This window comes from Megalobrama amblycephala, linkage group LG5, assembly GCF_018812025.1.
Source record: "Megalobrama amblycephala isolate DHTTF-2021 linkage group LG5, ASM1881202v1, whole genome shotgun sequence".
NCBI lineage: Eukaryota > Metazoa > Chordata > Actinopteri > Cypriniformes > Xenocyprididae > Megalobrama > Megalobrama amblycephala.
This window is the reverse complement of record NC_063048.1, coordinates 39388784-39410185: the sequence shown is the minus strand read 5'-3', so window position 1 is coordinate 39410185 and position 21402 is coordinate 39388784. Positions and strand designations below refer to the sequence as shown.

Genomic DNA, 21402 nt, shown 5'->3' with positions numbered 1-21402 from the left:
TAAGTCAAAGTATACGAAAGTCGTATACACCTAGGATGGCTTGAGGGTGAGTAAATCATGGGATAATTTTAATTTTTGAGTGAACTATCCCTTTTAGGCTGGCCCACACTAAAAGATTTTTTAAAATCTGTGAGAGAACACAAACATGCCAATAAAAAAATCATAGATTTATGATGTGACTAAAACAGCACACAACACGCTAACAGACTCCATTCTCAAACAACTGACTGTGAACACGGGACGTCTCGTGGTCATACGTTACTTTAGAGTAAACAAACATGGCATACGAGACGACGGGCAAGAAGAAATGCCGATAATAGCGTTTGCACTGATTTATACAGAAAATCTGCAGGAAAAAAATGTTTGGATGAAGTCTTTTTATGCTTCTGTCTTCCGTCAGCTCACTTTCTGATTTGGCATCGTTTCGTTCCACGAGAGAATCTACAGAGTGTGTGCACATTAGTCCTCGGAGTTCCCCCACACAACAGGATTTATGATTGTAAATATTCAACATGTCGGATATTTGAGACCGGTGCGGCCCCGATGTACTTTCGAGCAGATTCAGTCACTCTTAACACACCTCACACCACAGGAAAATATGCTAAGATAATCTGTAGAACCATCAAAATAATCAGCACTTTACCTAGGATGGTCAGAAGGGGGGAATTGTAATATCTTGTAGTTTGCGGGTGCCTTTACTCCTAGCTTTTGGAGCAGATTTTATGTCAGTAGCGCAATTATGTTGCCTTAAAATGTTGTCTACCTAGGCCACTCACTAGAAATAATGACCTTGTGAAAGTGCATTTAACCAAGTTTTCAGCTTTTTACATTGAATGTCAAAAAATGACAACTTCCCTGTTAATTAGCACAAAGCAGAACATGCCCTTTAATGTTCTTGAGGACTCTGTTTGGATGAAAAGGTTAATCTTCAGTTTATTGCCACCAGCAGTCAAACAGATTGTATCTTCTGGATTCTGTGCGGTGGCGTATCGATCGGGTGACGTCATAGTCCACTGCCATGACATTTGTGTATATCCCATGCTGCGCAGACCATTACACTGCTATTGATGTCTACCTGTCCCCTCATTCAGAGACAGCCTCTCAGCATCTTAACCACTATTGATTGCGGCTTGCTAAATAATTCCCCTACGCCGACATAATTTGCGCTGCAAAAGTCTGGTTCTGTCTGAGCAAAGTGTTTCTAGCCTGGCTTGAATCCTTTACCTCCTTATCTAATGGAACACAGTGTGATTTAGTGACTAGAAAACAAAACAGATATTTCCCAGATAAGATCCTTCCTTTTTTTTCTTTAGTCTCCTAATCACACAAGTGTGCGATTTCATTCCCATTTCATGGGAATGAAATGGGAAGAGTGGAGATAATGTTTTTTTTTCTTAGATTCTTGCGTGCGATACCAAATGTGTACACAACAAGAGGGTAATTTTCTGTGTTCAATGAATGTAGCACTCCGATCCTGAGGTTTCAAGGTAAACACATTAGGAACGCTGGTGGAGAACAATGTTTCCCTTTATATGTCGGTGAAAAGATTTATAAATTCACCTGTTTATAGGATTCACGTTTGAGAGCCTGGTGTCAGATTTATTTATAATGTTGTGAAATGAATCCATTTCTCGCCCTCCACTCTGCTTCTTTTACCAGCGTAAGGTTTCTTCCTGACATGTAAAGTATAAGGGTTTGTGGGCAGCAATTAATTCTGTGCCTTCAGGGCCTCACAGGCTTTGTATCTGGGGTCAGGAGGGGTCAGGACACATTTTCCTCCCCTCTGCGTGTGTGTTTGTGTGTGTAGGTGTGTGTGTTTCTCGCTAAGTACTTGCAGGCTGATCGCAAGGCTAATTCTAACTAGCAGCTGGTCCTTTTCACTCTCTGTTTACTTTTAAATGCTAAATCTGCTGCTGCCCATCAAGACTTCTCTCAGACTTTCAACCTCAAAATCTAACAATCAAGAGCCTCTTAATTAAAACCAGGCCAAAGCTCTCGACTTGCTGTTTTCAGCTCCCGTTGTATGTAACTCTTCAGTAGGTCTCTCAGATTCGAAATATCTTCTCACCTTTGCATTTGGAGGATTTTTAAATTAAGGTTTTTGAGGAAAACATTCCAGGATTTTTCTCCATATAGTGGACCTCAACACTTACCAACGGGTTGAAGGTCCAAACTGCAGTTTAAATGCAGCTTCAATGGACTCTACACGGGGTCTTATCTAGTGAAACAATTGGTCATGTTCTAAAAAAAATAAAAAATTATATACTTTTTAACCACAAATGCTCATCTTGCACTGCTCTGCGATGCAACACGCATTACGTAATCACGTTGGAAAGGTCACGTGTGATGTAGGCGGAAGTGCCGGGCAAGTGTTTACAAAGCGAACATGTAAAGACTAAGTCAAACGGCCTTTTACAAAAAAGGTAAAACAACGATGTTGGACGATTTTGAAGTTGGAGGAGAAAATGAGATGGAGTTTTTCACCCTACCATGGTACTTCCGCCTACGTCACGCATGACCTTTCCAACATGATTACGTAATGCATGGTGCATCACAGACCAGTGCAAGATGAGCATTTGTGGTTAAAAAGTACATATGTGTGTGTATATATATATATATATATATATATATATATACATATATATATATATATTTTTTTTTTTTTTTTAGAAAATGACTGATCGTTTCTCTAGATAAGACTCTCATTCCTCATCTGGGATCATGTAGAGCTCTTTTTAGCTGCATTGAAACTGCAATTTGGACCTTCAATCCATTGGTAGCCATTGGGGGTGAGTAAATTATCAGGGAATTTTAAGTGAACTAATCCTTTAATCATTGGTATATTCTCTTGTTGAAGCCATCAGTCCACATTATTTTTTAAATAACAGTGGAATTCCAAGTGAAAATTACATTACGCAAATCACGCCTAAAGAACACTTTAGCGCCCAGATACTCCCATTAAGCATTCTTGGGATTGTAGGTCATTCCCTCATTAAAGCCACCAAGTACACAGTCCGTACCTTTTGTCTATTTGTCTGATTTTCAAATACTTTCAAATAAAAAAAAAAAATAAAGTTGTTGTAGCTGATTGTTTTGGTTCATAGCTTGTAAAGAATTTTTTGAAGTCCTTATGGAAAAACTAATGGGAAAAAAAATCTGGGTGGAAATGGTGGGGTGGGGACTGTTGCACTCTATAGTGTCATAGACCTTCTCTGTCCCTGAGCTTATTCTAAACACCGCAGGTTGTGGTCATGAGGCCATCTGTCAGAGGGAGGGAATCTGACTTTCTGTCTGAGCGTAAACATTGGTGGCACTTAAGCCGCATGTGTGTTTCACTGTCATGTAAATTCCAGTACTGAGTAATGTCCAATCCTAATCCAAGGGCACAGCTGAGTAATGGCCAGGCTGTAATCCAAGGTGCACAGCTGCTTTAGGGTCATCACTTTCACACAGACATAAACACAAATACACACACAATTACACACAAAAATAAAGGCAGGATGAGAAATGTTGAGAATGAGAATGGGGTAGGACTTTAAAGGGTTAGTTCACCCAAAAAATGAATTACTCACCCTCATGTCGTTCCAAACCCGTAAGACTTTAGTTCATCTTCGGAACACAAATGAAGATCTTTTTGATGAAATCTGAAAGCTTTCATTCCCTCTATTGACAGCTATGTGACTGCCACTTTGACACTACAAAAAGTTCATAAAGAAATCGTAAAACCAATCCATACGAATAAGCGGTTTAGTCCAAATTTTCTGAAGAGACTTGATCACTTTATATGATGAACAGATTTAATTTAGGCTTTTTCACATATAAACACATCATCAGTAGATGAATGTTTATATGTGAATAAAAGCCTAAATTCAAACTGTTCATCATACAAAGTGATCGAGTCTCTTCAGAAAATTTGGCCTAAACCACTTATTCGTATGGATTAGTTTTACGATCTCTTTATGAACTTTTTGAAGCATCAAAGTTTCAGTTGAAAATACATATGCTGTGTCCAAAATTGAACACTTCCCTACAATATAGTGTACAAAAAAACAGTACATCAACAAAGTAGTATGTCAGAATACATAGTATTCAAAAAATAGGAGGCAAAAAGTACCATTCAGATTGTAAGGGGTGGTTTAAACCATTCTTAATCCGATCAAGTGGACACTGGAAAGTACTGCGCGTGTGCCATGACCAGGGCTAGACATTAACTTTTTTGCTCAGCAGCCACTGTGGCTAGTGGTTTTCCAAAGTTACTAGCCACTCAGCATTTTCACAATTTTGACATCAATACAATGGGGAAAAACTGTCATATATATATATTTAATATTATCTGTATAATTTGTCAGCAGGTATATTAGGCTGCTGTCACTTTAAGACCTGATGCATGGATCAATTATACTGTTAAACGTGTTTTCTTTCTCAACTGTTTACATTCATTTAAAACAAAACTGACTGTGTTTTCGTGAATACTCACCAAGACCGGCATTTTGACATTACTTTGTGTGTATTTGACTGTTTATGCTCAATAAACAGCGAAAAAAGTACCCAATTTACTTCTGAGGCGGTTTTATGTGTGCACACTTTGGGTGTGAGCACAAAATCTGCAGGAATGAGTAAAATTATGAGCAACCCGCATTGACAACATGGTGGATGTAGTACATCCGAATTTCATTCATACTACACACGTTCATACAATAAAACATACATTTTTAACGGTCACAAAGTAAGTTTCAAAACAAATGTAGTACCTAATAGACAGTATGCGATTTTGAACAGCAATAATGTGTGAGAAGAACTAGATCTTTTGAGATTTTAGATTTTGATTGTTAGCAAGTTGATGTGTGGTTGCTCGGGTGTTTTAGGTGGTTTCATTACTCACTGGTCCAAATCAAAAGAGTCTCTCCTCATAGTCTCAAACGTATGATTTATTTGCAGAATTTACTTGAATTTGTTGTTGCTAAAAACTAAATGCTAAAATGCTAATCAGTTGCAGTTGAAAATACATCATGTGTGAGAGGGAAGCTGCAGGGGTTTTTTTACCCAGATGAAGCTTTTTGGGTCATTTTATTGTTTATTTTTTTAGTATTATTATTAACTCAGCTGCTGGGTCAGTTTATTGTCAATACAAAAGATGAACCCGTACCACAATATGGAAGACTTGCCTCCCGCCAAACGAATTGCACGCCAATGGCGAATGACAACTAAGAAACAATTTGAAGAGGCAGATAAAGTGGCTACGCCATGTACAGAAAGGGTTAACATCTTTGATAAAGTATGGCACAAACCACAAGGAAACTTGAGATCAAGCTACAGAGCAACCTAAAGGAATTCTGGGAAATGAATCATTGCCTTCAGCTCACAGGGTGGCCTGTCATGCACCATGGAAATGTAGGGCGAGCAAAATGAACTGAATCTGTGTTTTAACAGATTTGACTTAGTAGATGTAGTTGACCCTGAATTGTCCTTTCAAAGCCCCCAGGCATCACACAGTTACTGGCTGTCTGCAAATGTTATACATTTTCTTTTATTTCTGAATAATAGAAATGCAGTATCAAGTCAGTCAAACTGAAAAACGTTGATGTGAACTATATTACCTCCATTTCAGAACATCAGTCATCTGTACTTCTGTAGAGACTCCGGAGATTTATATGAGATAATTACGTGACTGTGTCTTCCAGCTTCTGGAAAGATCAATTCCTCCAATCAATTCCATTTTTAAGAGGATATCTGAGATTACGGGCATGTGGACAGGCTCTATAAGGCTCTTAATAGGTCACTAAAATGTGTGTAAGAGGCTCTTTCAATGCCGCAATCCTCTGAGCCAACTCACATCGGCTTTCTGTTTACCCAGCAAGTGAAAAAGAAATGAACAAATAATGGCATGAAAAGATCAGCTGGCACTTTTTTGGTGAGTTTTGCGATTACTGTTTACCTTAATAGCCCTTATTTGCCAACGCATGAGCAATCGATAGTTTGCCACACACCTCAGTAAAAATCAATCTTTATTGGGCTCACATCCAATGTTTAGTCCAAGGGCAAAGAGGGTGTTTTCGGACAGAAGAAATTTTGTAAAATACGATGTCAAACAAGCAATTACCCATAAAAACAAGTCACTCATAGAGTGTTTTTATTGAATAACAGAAATAGACCCGAAGGGCCATTATAGTAAAGAATCTGATTTGCAAGCAGTGCCTGTAGGCACTTTGTGTATCTTTTATTGATCGCCCCCTAAATATGCATTTTAAAGTGAAGACCCCATAAAGGTCAGGGTTCATCACATTATATGAAGTAACAAATCATATGCAGTTTTTATAGATTGATGTATTTTTATTATATATAAAATCAGGGTAACACTTTACGATAAGGTTTCATTAGTTAACATTAGTTTTTTAACATGAACTAACAACGAGCAATATATTTGTTACAGTATTTATTAATCTTTGCTCATGTTAGTTGTTAATAAAATTACAACTGGTCATTGTTTGTTCATGTTAATTCACAAAGCATTAACTAATGTTAACAAATACAACTTTTGATTTTAATAATGTATTAGTAAATGCTGAAATTAACAACTAAGTTTAATAAATGCATTAATTCTTAGTTTAGTAGTTAACCTTGGGTTGTTGGTTAGGCAAGAGTAAAACCATAAAATTAATTAAATGAAATGAGTTTGTTTCACTCAAATAATAATGAAAGTTCATTGTACTTAATAGAAAAATGTTGCGTGAACACAAAATTTAACTGTAGTAAGCTGAACTTAATATAATTGAGTTGAGTTGGAGCAGATTACTAATTCTCAGCATGCTTTGCGCCAAACTGTATAAATAAATGTTGAAAGTAAGTGTTGTTTTGTTTGTTTTTGCACAAGATAGGGAGACATAAGTTAGTGTTTAATGTTGTGCTATGTTAGTTTGTAGGGTTACCATTGTGCTGAAGAGTAGAGCCTGTGGTTAGGTTGAGGATGGGCTACATACTTTTAAGACCACATATGCTGTATGTTGTTTGACTATATACATGCAACTATATAATGACAGTCGCTTTCATAGTTATAATAGCATGTGTTATTTGCTATCTAACATTTAACCAAGATCTGAATAAGATGTTTATGTAAATTAACTGTATGTAATTAAGAGGCTGAGAACTGTGGGAGCAAAGGGATGCTGGTGACGTGATTGTTAATGAAAGACACATATGCATCACACTGGCCTTGCTCCGCTTCCACAGCTCTCGGCCCCACCCCACTTGTCACAAACATTTTAAGTTCTACCAACTAAAAAAAAAAGAGTTAGTTTACTTAAATGTTTTGAGTTAATGCATTTCCTCAGATGTTTTGAGTATTCTGAACTTATTCAGTTTTACAGTGGTGTAAATATGACAAAGAGGGAAGGACTATAGTCACTGAAACTATCCTACAGTATTCCCAGCCAGAGAACAGGCAGGAGGCCACAAATATCTCAACCATATCTAGTGTGTTTGTGTGCACATGCGATCAAGATAGTCATATGCTCAGTTAAAGAGTGTTGCTGATTCACAGATCATTACAAGTGTGAAAAATAGGTCTCCTCATCTCTGGAGATCTGATTGATTTACAACTTCAAGTTAAGACATGAACATTAGTGCTAAATCACATCTCCAGCCTCCAAATGCTTTGGCTAAAGGTAGACAAGCTTAACAATTTCTTAATACAAACTCATCGTGCTTTGCTCAATCCACACATGAAATCAATTTCTATTTTGCTTCTGGACTTGAATGCTGCTGGCCTGAATTTTAAATAAGTATTGACTGTGATCCCTCCCTTGTTTCTCATGTTTTCAGGCAAGCTAATCACATGTTATAATGATTTTATTGTAGTATGTTTTACATGAGCATACCTTTAAGGTGAATGAAAATGCTTTTGAAAAATAGCAATAGCTGTATTAACTAGCAAAGCTAAATGCAAATAATGGTAGCACTTTATTTTACGGTCCTGTTCCCCATGTGCATACTGTACTTATAGTAATTGTAATAACTGGGTAATAACTAAGTATTAATCCTGAACGTACCCCTAAACCTAACCTTAACCCATGTAGTTACCTCATATTACCAGTACTTTTTTAGGCAAGTACACTGTAAGTACATGTAAGTGCATGTACTGTAAAATAAAGTGAAACCCAAATAATATAATAAAATGTAAATCCCCTTGTGAAAAAGAAGTGCACTTTAGCATACATGTACAATTAGCATACATTTTTATATGCAATTTCATAATTACTTCAGCCGTCTTTTTGTTCACCATCTCTTGTGAAAAATAAGTACACTTTAGCATACTTTTAAAAAGAAAACATATTACTGAAATTATATATTTTAAAAGAATATACTTGGGTGCAAACTAAATGCAATGTTTTTGGACACTTAATTTCATGTTATTTATAATTAAATGTAAATATATTGTAGTTTAAATTTATTTTATTTGTAATTAGTTGAACTTAAAGAGTATGAAGCTTGTTTCTGCCACTGAATAAAAAAGGGAATTGCAACTTTTTATCTCGCAATTCAAACTTTTTTCTCAGAATTGCAAGTTATAAACTCGCAAGAGAATTGCAAGAAAATTTCGGAATTGTGAACTGACTTTTTTTCCAATGGAAAATAATTGGATTTTATAGCTCGCAATTGCAAGTTTATATTTTGCAATTCTGACTTTTTTCTTGCAATTGCGAGTTTATGTCTATTTATATAAGAGTGCTTTTGTTGAACCACTTAAGTAGGAATGTACTGCCAAGCATTTATGGCAAACTAAAATATACTTTAATGTAAGTTCTATTGAAACTTGTATGTCATGTATTTAAAGGGCTATATGGAATAATTGTTCATGTATTAATAACTATATGTATTGCCAATGTGTGAAAAGCTTGTAACAAAACTTTTAAAAAAAAATTAGATCTTCCATTCCATTCTATTCTTTAAATATATTTCTATGTATTTCTATCATTTTAACAAATTAACAAATTTTAACAAAGTACTTCACATGTGCTTTAGTATATTAGTGAACACTTCAATATTAATGTGATATTATCACAAGGTGCACTTTTTAAAATTGTATTGAAAAGTGTTTAAAAAAAAAAAAAAAAAAAAAAAAACAATCAAGAAAGTGACAGTCCTGAAACTCTTTTTAAAGGGTTAGTTCACACAAAAATGAAAATTCTGTCATCAACTACTCACCCTCATGTCATTCCAAACCCGTAAGACTTTTGTTCATCTTCAGAACACAAATGATCATTTTTTTTTATGAAATCTAAGAGCTTTCTGTCCCATTTACAGCCTACACAACTACCACTTGCATTTAGAAACCAAAAAATCAATTATTTTCTATATGGTTTGTTACAATTAACTTTTTTTTTTTTTTTACTTTATTCAGTCAGCAGCATTTCAAACTGTTTCATGGAAAATTTCACTGAGAATGTTTGTGGGATGTAGGGGATGTTTTGCTCCCATTATGAAGAAGGTGCCAAAGATGCCAAAGAGACTGTCTGCCAGAGACTCCAAGCGGCCTGTGTAATGAAAGTTATTTTTTATTCTTTTTTTTTAAAACGCAGAAATGCATGCAAACACTAAACAAAGCATTTATTTTTCTCAAGCTCGGCAAATAGAAAAATATGCAATGTTACAAACCGCTCGTATACTTTTCAAGTGCGAATAATAATTACTTGCTTTTTCAGCTGTAATTTAGACGAGTGAGTTATGGGACTTACACTTAAAAGACGAACTTGCGCTGCAGTACAAACAAGCTTAATGAATGCAAGATGCCTGCTATTTTTACTTACTGTTCTTTTGTGCTATATATACTGACAGAGTGTTTTAAATTAAAACCAGCACACAATTACCCTGATCATTTTAGCTGAAACTGAATAGTTAAAGTTTGCACATCTGAACTTTTTTGCTGTATATGCAAGTGTTTGATCTGAAAGAAGCGTTGTTTGCATGGCGTTCTATATGTTTGCATGTGATGTACCCATATGAAACATTATGCAGAGTTCTCATATTGTATATGTGTGTTTGGCTGGCTCAGGCTTTCTGGATGTCATATGTTGAATCCTCTGAGGCAGATGGGTACCATGTCCCCCCCCCCCCCCCCCCCCCCATCTCCTCTGTTCAGAGCTCAGGCCTATTTTGCAACTAAAAGGACCACAGTGTCATGAAGATCTGCACGCTGACAATACTAGATGTGATTATTTCCAGATAATAAGTTATTTCATTTAACTCTTGGTGTTTTCTTCATTTATAGGCAGTTTTCAGGGGCTCAATCCCACAGGTTTTCAGTAGCTGAAATAGATCACAATGCACGGATGACTTCCTCAGCCAAGGGCCTGTGAGTTTCAAGGTCTGCTGTTTTTCTTTGATCCACACTGTGGTCATCTGAGAATTTAACCTTGCTTTCTCAGCAAATGCAGTGCATGCAGGTGGAGTGGACTTTCAGTCAGTCGGTACAGATTTGAGCATGTCTGAGGCCCACCGTAAGCACTTTCCAACATGGCGGACCTCTGGGACAGTGCAATACTTTGATATGAAAATATCACACTTCGCTGCAACATTTGCACTTGACCAACTACTAGAATAATTTTGTGTTACTTGACCAACATATCACTTCATTTAACTAAAAATGTGTATTTACAGTCAAATTTAAAAGTGTTGCTTGCACAAAGTAAATGTGACTAAGTACATGTTTCTGGATCAACATCTTTGTTGGTCCTGGAACAACATTCCAATCAACCAATCAGATTTGAGAGACAAGTTTACAATTTATGTCAAGTTTAGGCTTACAACCAGGGTTAGGTACTTCATCATCAGTGTTTTCCACCCATTATTTCCCTCTGATTTTAGGGATAAGTCATGGGTAGGGTTAGGTTTAGGGGTAGGGAATGTTGTTCCAGGATCAACAAATTATGCTGATCCAGGAACATGTCTTACTTGGCAGAATCATGGTGACCCTTTCACAATAGGTTATTTAAAATTTTATAAAAAAAAATAAAATTAAAAAAAAGTAGGTGTAGGGTAAACTTAAATTAAAGAAATTAGTTCAATCAAATGAACTTTTATGCATATTTGAAACTTGTTTCTTTTGAGTTCACAAAACTGAAAATTTTAAGTAATCTGAACTGTTTCATTGTTTTGAGTTATATGAACTTGTTTTTTTAATTTAGACAAACTTAATTAACTGAAACTGCGCTGGGATTTCTTTTTCCCAGTACACTTTGCCATGACGCTCGAAAGGGAGAGTAAATAGTAAGTAAATAATAAATAATAGTAAAGTTAAGTGTTAAATAATGTTTTTTTTAAATGAAAGCTTCATGCAAAGTGGGATATTTAGTAGTGTTTAATGTTTTTCTGTTGTGTGGGCTTTTTTGGGGGTGGGGGGGGGTCGTTTACCTAAATTTTTTTGAGTTTTTGCCAACTTATTTTGGTTTACAGTATGGATGGATGGATGGATAAAAAATAAAGAATTACAGTAAATGCGACTGTAATAATACATCACTCGTGATTTTAATTGCTTGTAATGAACCTGAGTTCAATTAGAAGGAGAATAAAATCAATATATGGTGATCAACGAGATGCATGGAGAGGAAGTGAGTGTGGAAGTGATCATGCAGGCTACTGCTGGACATTAATGGGGATGCATGCTGCTTCTCTCCTGCAGGTTGATTGTGTATTGAACGATCAACTGCTGCTAGTCAAAGCTTAAGCTGATTGCTAATTAGCCTTTGTCTGCACAAAGGAAATGCATTTCCTGGCAACGTATGATCGACTCAGATGGATATATCCATATTAAATGGCTTTGTCTTAGAGATGTATTAAGTGAGAAAAGAAGCCTGGCTGCAGGACAAAATGTTACTGCTGATTCAGGGATTCCCTATGAAAGAAACAGAAGAAAGAGAGAGAAAATGACTTTAACAGACAGGTAGACGCTGGGATGGATGGATGGAATGAGAATGAGAGGTGATTAAAAAAAATGAAAACACTTTGTAGAGCAGCAGAAGTTGTTCTGTTCCACCAACTCTCTGTACAGTGATCAGCATTGACGTTACCATTAGGCCCATCGCCATAATGAGCTTTAGGATGAAGATCCTTATAAGAACTATCACAGTACATGGACATACTCACTATTTTCCTTACGGTGTTACCTGAGATATGTTAGGGTTTCCCCAACCCCTAAAATCTTGGGTGAACGTTACATCACCTAATTAATATTCATAGGTCATGCTAAAAAATGTCTCTCTCCCACTTTTCCTGATCACTCCTACACCCCTGACCGCTAATGTCTGATTCTGCTTAAATGGTTAGACTCATTTATTCTGAGCAGTGTGCTTTGGCTATGGTCAACTGAGCACCTTTTCCATTCCAGAGAACTGACCTGGATTTAGTCATACACACTCAGAATATGCTCCAGTTACGAACTGTGAGTGCAGAGAGTCTTCCCTCGACTCGAAGGCTCATGTGACATTCGCTTTGATCCGCTCCGAGGTTCAACAGAGCGTTTCCTTCACCTTTTACCCTGCCTGTGCCCACGCTCAGTAAAGTCCTGTCTCTGAGCTGTATTAATGGGAGGAAATGAAGGTTTTGTGAACCCTGACTTTGTCTGAGGTTAGCCAGAAAGTCTATTCATTAACATACTAGAGTCTGCGAGTCTTGTTCAGACTGCTTTTTTAGATACAGTCGTCTGCGGATCCTCACGTCTGGGCTGCAAATGTAGCCACAGTTCAATGGACTTCATAACTACTGCTGTCATAGAGGTATAAGGATAAGGAAATTGGATTGTCTGCTTTATAGTTTAAAACCTCAAACTCTAGAAACGGTTTTGATGATTTGAATGACAGGTTCAGTCTAGTGATGTCTCACTAGCGCGCGACATGCCGAGCTATATCAGTTTCCGCCAGTATCCTGTGACGTTTATTACCTGAAATTGAGTTTATTAATCTGGCAGCTGATAACATTATTATTGGGCCGAATGCTTTTTTCATTCTTTTAGAATGAATTATTCCTTTCAAAATGTACTCAGCATTTAATCCCACAAGCCAGACTCGCATTATTGAGTGACTTCCACAAGCAGTCCATCCCAAAGAGCCATTTATTATTTCCTGTGCGAAGTACAAAGGTGGGGATGCAACAGTTTTGTGCCTTTAAAGGCAGTTTGATGCATAAATCATTTATTTTCCGAATCACGTAGCGCAGTCGCTGTCATGCAGAAAGAAAATCCCAGTGGGAACCAGCAGGCTGGTTTTCATTGGGTGATCAGTCAAATTATAAAGAATCAGAGAGAGGGAAAAAACACTCTAAATATGTAATTAGACTTCTAGCTCTTTTTTGCATTACTGCCATGCAGAGTTAATTGGTTCATTACATTTTTTGAATGTTGCATGCAAAGCATGTCAGATCTTCAGGTAATCTTCAGTATAGATCTCTGGAAGGAGTGACCCGTGCAACGAAATGGGATTAGTAGCTGATTTGCCCCAGAGAAATCCATACCATAATTTAACCTCTGCTCTCCTGCACCGAGATAGCTGAGGGTAAATTCTCCAAATTTGTACCAGACGGTTTGAGAAGGCACATTATTTGTGTTTCACTCCTTAGTTTCGTCATTCTTTTAAGTACAAGCATCCATGTGTAGCGTGAAATTAATCAGTTTGTTTTAAAATAGTACTTAAAGGGATAGTTCACCCAAAAATGAAAATTTTCCCATCATTTACTGACCCCTCAAGCCATCCAGATGTATATGACTATATTCTTTCATACAAACACAATCAGAGTTTATTAAAAAAAAATATCCTGCCTCTTCCCAGCTTTATAATGGGAGTGAAAGGGTCTCAAGATTTTGAAGCCCAAAAAAGTGCATCCATCCATCATAAAAGTAATCCATACAGCTCCAGGAGGTTAATAAAGAGCTTCTGAAGTAAAGCGATTGGTTTATGTAAGAAAAATATCCATATTTAAAACTTTCTAAGCTATAATAACTGGCTTCCGTACGCAACTCGAGTTCCATCAGATAAGTGACCTCTGACCTGATGTATGACGCAGGATATAGGAGTATCATAAGTGTAGGTGCCTCTCGCGGTGACTGGGCAACAAACTCAAGCTCCTCCACTCTTATATCGAAATCTTACATAATTTCTCTTTAAAAATTCTTGTTTTAAACTTGTAATTCCTGACAAGTCTTTTGTTTTTCTCTATCCTTTGCACTTCCGCGTCAGAGGTCACTCTTGAACTAGACTTGCGTACGGCTGTTGCCTGAAGCCAATTATTATAGTTTATAGTTATTTTAGTTAAATAAGTTCTAAATATGGATATTTTTCTTACAAAAACTCATTGCTTCATTTCATTTCATTGCTTTATTAACCCCCTGGAGCTGTATGGATTATTTTTATGATGGATAGCTTTTTGGGGCTTCAAAATCTTGAACCCCATTCACTGCCATTATAAAGTATGGAAGAGCCAGGATATTTTATAATATAACTCAGATTGAGTTCGTCTGAAAGAAGATAGTCATATACACATAGGATGGCTTGAGGGTGAGTAAATCATGGGATAATTTTCATTTTTGGGTGAACAGGAGTGTTCTCATACTTCATTCTCTGTCTAGCGGTTTTGGACAGAGTGTCGACTGGCATTAAAGAGATATTAGACCCCAAAAATGAAATATCTGTCATCATTTACTTGTCATTCCAAACATGTATGCACAAAACAGCACATTTTGAGAAATGTCTCAGGGGTTTTGTCCATTGAAAGTCTAATATTACTGCTATATTATAAAATGGAGGACAGAGAAGAAAGTCACGAGAGTGAGTAAATAATGACAGAATTTTCATTTTTGGGTGAACCATCCCTTTAAGCAAAACTGCAGAACTACTGAACGTTGTCAAATTCTAGCAACCCCTGCGTCGTGTTGGGTCGGAGCATCAGGGCATGAGTCTCCATTATTTCATCTCCACAAGGATGCACATGATAATTAAACCACAGGGGCAGGGGAAGGGGCAGGAAGTCCACATCAGCCTTGAGTAATTCCTCACTCCTCCCCCTCGGAGCCCACCTCAGGCTGTGGGAATTTTCTATTGTCACACTCTGCTTGCCAGGTAAACAAGGCCGAATAAGAAGAGCAGGAAACCGGCTAAAGGAGGGGCAAATAAAGCACAGGGGAAGTGAATAGATTTCACACTCACCAGGCTAATATGGTACTCCGCTAACGAGTCACAGCTCTGCCCCAGGAACCGCTCAGGATCACTATGGATCAATGGACTGGGAATGTATGGGAATACAGGTTCTCTAGGTTTGAAATGATGCTCGATGGAAATCATAACAGTGGCAGGGAGTCGTTCTTCTGCTATGGACACATAATGATCTACCTAACGCTAGTTCTGAGAAGATGTCAGGACTGATGTAATGACTGACCTTGGAGCAAAACAACAGTAAAGAAGTGTGCTGCAATTCTTTAGGAGCAATAAAAGCTGACACAAATGAGCCCATTTTTGACACAAAGTTCAAATTAAATAGCAAAACTTACATAAATGGTTTTGAAAAATATTTTAGTTTATATTGAAATTCCATATGTACTTTATTTTGACTTCCAGTAAAATACTGACTTCCCTTTGACTTCCCTTTTTTAATGTTTTTTTAAATTTATTTATTTTATTTTTTTTTTTATTTTAGTTGTTAAAAAATTAAATAATTAAAATCATATAATTTATTATGTAATCAAAAAAAAAAAAAAAAAATATATATATATATATATATATATAAATTTTTTTGATTAAGTAATAAATTATATGATTTTAATTATTTGATTTTATATATATATATATATATATATATATATATATATATATATATATATATATATATATATATATATATATATAATAAATATAATATTAAGATAATAGTAATAGTTTATTTAGATATATAGATGTATTTTAGTTGCATAAACCCAAATTGAATTGTCTTATATTATCAAGATAAGGCTATTAGCAAATGTTTTTCATTTTTATTTATAAAAAAAAAAAAAACACATTTTAAGATGTATTCACTGATATATACTGTTTTAAATATACAATATTTTTACTGGAGAACAATATTAAAATGCTGATTTTGAAATTTGACATGATCTGAAAATCCCGAAGCTTGTAAGACAATTAAGACAGAGCAGTCGATAGACTTCACTTCTCTCATTGATATTCTGCCAAGAGAAAAATAAAAAGGCAAATTAAACTCATTGCAGAAATGCTGCAGCACTCCATTCACAATACTGTAAAACACGGATGAATGGAGAATCACGACAGTGCCGAGGAGAAAAGAGAGAGCAAACTAAATTTATGTCCTGTTGACAGCATGCAGGTGTGTGCCAAAGCAGAAAATCTATGAGGATTGATCGGAGTAGGTGGAAGTTGTGGATTGTGCTCTATTCAGCTTTCCACTTGCATTTACTGCCTCTGTTACTGCAGCATCAGAAGGACCTTGATCATGCTTACAATTCACTGTTAATGAAGGTGCCTGATCAGGCCTGTACCGGTGTGACCTTATTGTAGCCTGAAGCCTCTCATTTCCCTTAGTCTGGATCTTGGGGAATGGCTATTAGATATTGGATGGAGCTGCAGAGCTTTTGTTTGTTGAAGCTCAGAGGTGATCTACTGAGGCTGTCCACTGTTGTGTTGACCCATTCTTGTGTGATGACTAACCATTGATTGCTGTTCCTGGATAGCATTATCTATTTTAAGCCCCACATGTCATTAACACCCACCGTGACATTTGTTATGTATTGACCCATTGATTTATTGACTGAAGATAATACAGATTATGACAAACCATGGGAAAGAGGCCAGAAAGCAAACAGCCACTGAATAAATATTCAACAGTGTACTTTTAGCACTGGTGTTACTAGTTAACTATAAGAACAATATAAGAGTTGTTAAGCTACTAACTTAACTACATTAACTATGACATTTGCACAGCTTTGTATTCATTTATTTATGCTTGTCCTGTATCAAGCTTTTTCCAAAAGGTAGTGGTGTAGTGTGAAATCGTTTTTATTCATTATAATAAAAAACAAATATATTTTTATTTTTAATCCAATATTATGGGGAATATTGCATTGTGGGATATGGTATCCCATATAGTGAGCTCTGGTTTTACATTTTGAAATAAAAGCTATTCAAGTATTCCATGCATACAAAACATTTACATTCTGTGCATACTATACATACTGCATACTTGCAAAAATAGTAAGAGTGGGAGTATGCCATTCCAAACATATACACTGATTGATCTGAGTCATCACTCAACAGTGTTCCCAGAAATCCCTGCTTGTCAAATTATGTGTCTGGTTTTATAGTTAAATTAATGTTTTTTTTTTTGTTTGTTTTGTTTTAGTTCAATCTAAATTTTATGTATTCCAGATGTAGTCAGATGTTTGGAATCCTGATTGTTTATTCCAAATACGGTTCTGTTTTGTCATGCTATTTGTAATCTCATAGTAAACTAGCAAAAATATTACCTCTTTAAGAAGTTTTAAGCAGTTGACTGTTTTGTAAGTAGCCTGTCTTGTACCTAAAGAGGTTACTTTTACTGCAGCATAACTACTTTGAAGGGTTTACTGTGGCATAACTACTTTACTGTAGCATAACCACTTTAAAGGGTTTTGCCACCACTTCACTTGTGGTGGCAAAATGGGCTTTCAATAAAACGTTGCTGCCTATACAGTAGAAAGGTGAAACTATTTTTATTTATTCATTTATTTATTTTAAATCTGTGCTACCTGACTGAAGAAAACAGAAAAAAAGGCATCCCTTTTGCCAAATAGGTAGGAAAATTTCAACACCCATAATGCACTGGGCTTGTTGTCGCCCAAGGCCACTCCCACCAGTCTATGGATATGCTTACCAGAGTCAAATGCTACCTGGCTTTAGTAGGAAATACTTCTTAGCAAACTTGTAGTCATAATGGTGTCGGCTTATATTGTTCCCGGGTGCAAGAATTGAAAGAGTAAGTTAAACGTTCAGTGGGAGTGAGCTACTTTCGGTTTCCAGTGAAGAATCCAGCGCGTTGCAGTCAGTGGCTAAAGGCTGCAAATAATCATAAATACGGAATGAATCCCGCGATAGAATCCATGTTTGTAGTCAACATTTCCAACCAGATGACCACAAACATAGTATTTTATGCCAAACGGAGGGGAAAAACTGGACAAAATTGCCTTACTTTCAGCTCCGCCCAACCTCCTGAAGCAAAACGCCATCACATGCAGGTAAAAAAAGTATTGCCATAGTGTTATATTTTTACCATAATGTTGTTTAAAGAGTAGACATGGTATGAAAAAAAAAAGTATGATACAATTTTCAGTGATAAACCAACCCTTACAATAACTGTTCTGTTAGTAACCCTCAAACAGTGCAGCATAATCTAGTTTTTTTTTATTATAATTATTTTACAAACAATGCAATATAATCTATCCACCATATTCCTGACGATCCTACTGCGTTTTGAATTACGAGTGGCACTTCCAGTTTGGGGAACTTCCATTCAAAAACAAAAAGACTGAAGCGAATCATTTAAAATCATAAGATTGCCTTCCAAAATAAATCTCAGTCAGTTTGACTGAATGAGCTGTCAATTTTCCTTCATGTGTTATTTTCAGAGAATAACGCAACGTTTTTTTAACGTGACATGATATAAGAATATCAATGGCAAGAGCTGTCGCTGCAATTCTTTTCCTTAGTGATTATTTTCTTTTCCCCTTTGCATTCTGCTGTAATTACTATGAAAAAGGACAACATATACTGCACATTTGTGGTCTGTTCTCCCGATTTAATGTACGATATCCAATTAATGATTCACTGGAATGCACAAAGAATCGTTTCTCTCCTCAAATCCTCATGCCTCATTCCAGGTTTGTTTTAACAGGTAAATATAATTTATTATCTGTCAAAATGGAAATCACTTTGAAATAGTATCATGCAATGCTGAAGTTAATGAACATTTTTGATTAAGGTAACGTATGTAACATAATACAGATTACTACAGTGATATTTAACCCGTCCATTATTGCTGTGGAAAGAATCATGCTTTTGGGGTTATTCGTGGTCCGTTGAAAGTATCTTGTTTATGCTTTTAAACTTTTAAAATGTCTTTTAATGTTCAGTGGTCGAAGGGTAAGTATACAAATATAGTATACATTAATACAAAGCGGGTTGAAAAGCGCTTTGCAAGTTATATTTTACCCTATTGTAGCTTTCCCAACTATTTTTATTTTTTTTTTGTCCATACCAGGTCTTACCCACTAGTATATTATACCCACTAGCCTCTCCTGACCTTTACATGCTCGTTTGCTTTCCACAGATTCCTCCTCATGCTGCGTCATCTGAATGGTGTTAGTAGCTGGTATGCAGAGGGAAGCAGTGTGGTATTCCCCTCACTCAGCAAAAGAGAGGCGGGCAAGGTGAGTCACACCATAAAGACAGCCTTGTGCAAGTTTTAACTGAGACTGACGCGGATCTTCTCATAGCTGTTCTATTTTCTCATGAAGCCTTGACCCATAAAACTAATGGATGCCGTTTTCTTTGAATATGCAGTATAACGGTTCATATGCTGGGTTATTACTAGATTTACGGCTGTTCATTTCAAAACGTGAAAGCCCCCACTTTTCTTTTGCTGTTTTAAAGACATTATTTATTTGGTTCTTACTGTTTTATTTTGAAGCAAAGGTCTGCATGTCTATAAAAGCTTAAGCCTCCGAGGGGCCTCTCGCTGGTTCCTGGGTAATGTCCCAGCAGGTTGTTATCCAAAAAGTGTAGCAACATGCAGTCTGGAACACTACAGTATGTGAGTAAAGGTTTGTGCTGAAAGAGAGAAAGTGAAAAAACAGACACAAATTCAAGCATGCCTGGAGGGGTGGATTGCCAGCAGTATGTTTCATCATTCAAATCAAACTAAGTCATATGTTCATTTAGTGCATTTGAAGGCTGTACCCAATGTGGAATACGAATTTGCACAATTGCACAATCACACAGTCCCATGCATGTAGTATTTGTTTTTTGTTTGGGTTTTTGTTTTGTTTTGTGTTTATTTTTTCTTATTTTGTTTGCAATATTTTATTCTTTTTGCCAGTATATTATTTTGTAACTAACTATTAAACGTTAAAATAGCTCAGTTTTGATGTAATGTACATCTGATGGCATGAGATGACAGATGCAAATATACAGTTAGCAGTGGACGGAGAGTGGCATTCAAGTATGCATGCATTTACAAAAAGGCACATTTACAGTGTTTGTATAGTACAATCTTGAGCATTTGCTTTTGATTGATGCTTCACATTGTTTGAAATAGGGTTGGTTATTTCCAAGTACTTCATGAAACGGTGGACATCACAATAAATCTGTATGTCAATGACCCTTGATTGCTGTTTATGATTATTAAGATGACTTGCTTTTTCATTTACTGAAATGTTGGAAGTGATATGAATGATCTAAAGCAGTGACTCTCTACTACAACTTCATTGTTCACTGCAATATTTGAAGGCCACCCCTCATTCTCAATTTATGAAAAATATTTTAGTGCTTGGCTTAACCTGAAAGATGTATATCCTCCATAAAAAAATAACTAAATAAAAAGAAATATCTTGATTTTTAGTTGTTTAACTTATTTTAATGCTTGTTTTCTCTTAAATAATTTGAAGTCATCTTGAGGCCCCCAAGTGGGCCCCAGCCCCTTGATTAAAAATCACTGATCTAAAGTATTTATGGAATATTATTAGAATGGTGAAATATAAGCAATATCACACTCATTGCGATATCACTCTATATCAGCACGGCTGTGATTCGAGCATAGGTAATCACAGCCGTGCTGATATAGAGCCATATTGCATGGCTATGAGTGTGATATTTCATTTATACAACAGTTCGACGGCACGAGTGTGTAAATAAATAAGAAACAACAACGGATTGTCCTTAAAAACCTTCTTTTGTGAGGAACTACTTCTTTCCCCCACGGATTCATTTCTCAAGTTGACAGTTTAACAATTGAGCCCAAGCCTCCGTTACTAATTCTAAAATGTCACTTTAGAACTAGTAACGAAGGAACGCTGAGTCGCTTCATTGAAACTCATTGTAATATGTAGAGTATTATGAGAGAGAGATTGCCAGAGCGAGTGCATTACCTGCATCTAGTTGATATTCTTCAGCTCAATCTTATATTCATAATCACAAAATCAGTTGTCCGCTGAGGAAAGCGATATCTTTGTCTTTGTCCTTTTAACATTTAAGACATTCCCTTGACAGCGCTAGTCAATGCATTTGTCAGTTGTGTCTCATAAGATGTTGTTTAAAGTAAAAACAACATCCTTGTTGTTTCCTTGTTTCAGTCAATTTCAATATAAAAGTTTTTTGCGAC

At 36.2% G+C, this 21402-nt stretch overlaps 1 long non-coding RNA gene across 1 annotated transcript in view; it reads left to right on the top strand.

The window, feature by feature from the left end:
* The window catches only part of LOC125269338, a 195261-nt gene extending 174767 nt beyond the window's left edge, over positions 1-20494 (top strand). Inside the window, exon 3 of the long non-coding RNA XR_007185081.1 lies at positions 19354-20494. This is a non-coding gene — a long non-coding RNA (uncharacterized LOC125269338). The remainder of the gene's footprint in view (positions 1-19353) is intronic.
* Positions 20495-21402: the final 908 nt, after the last annotated feature.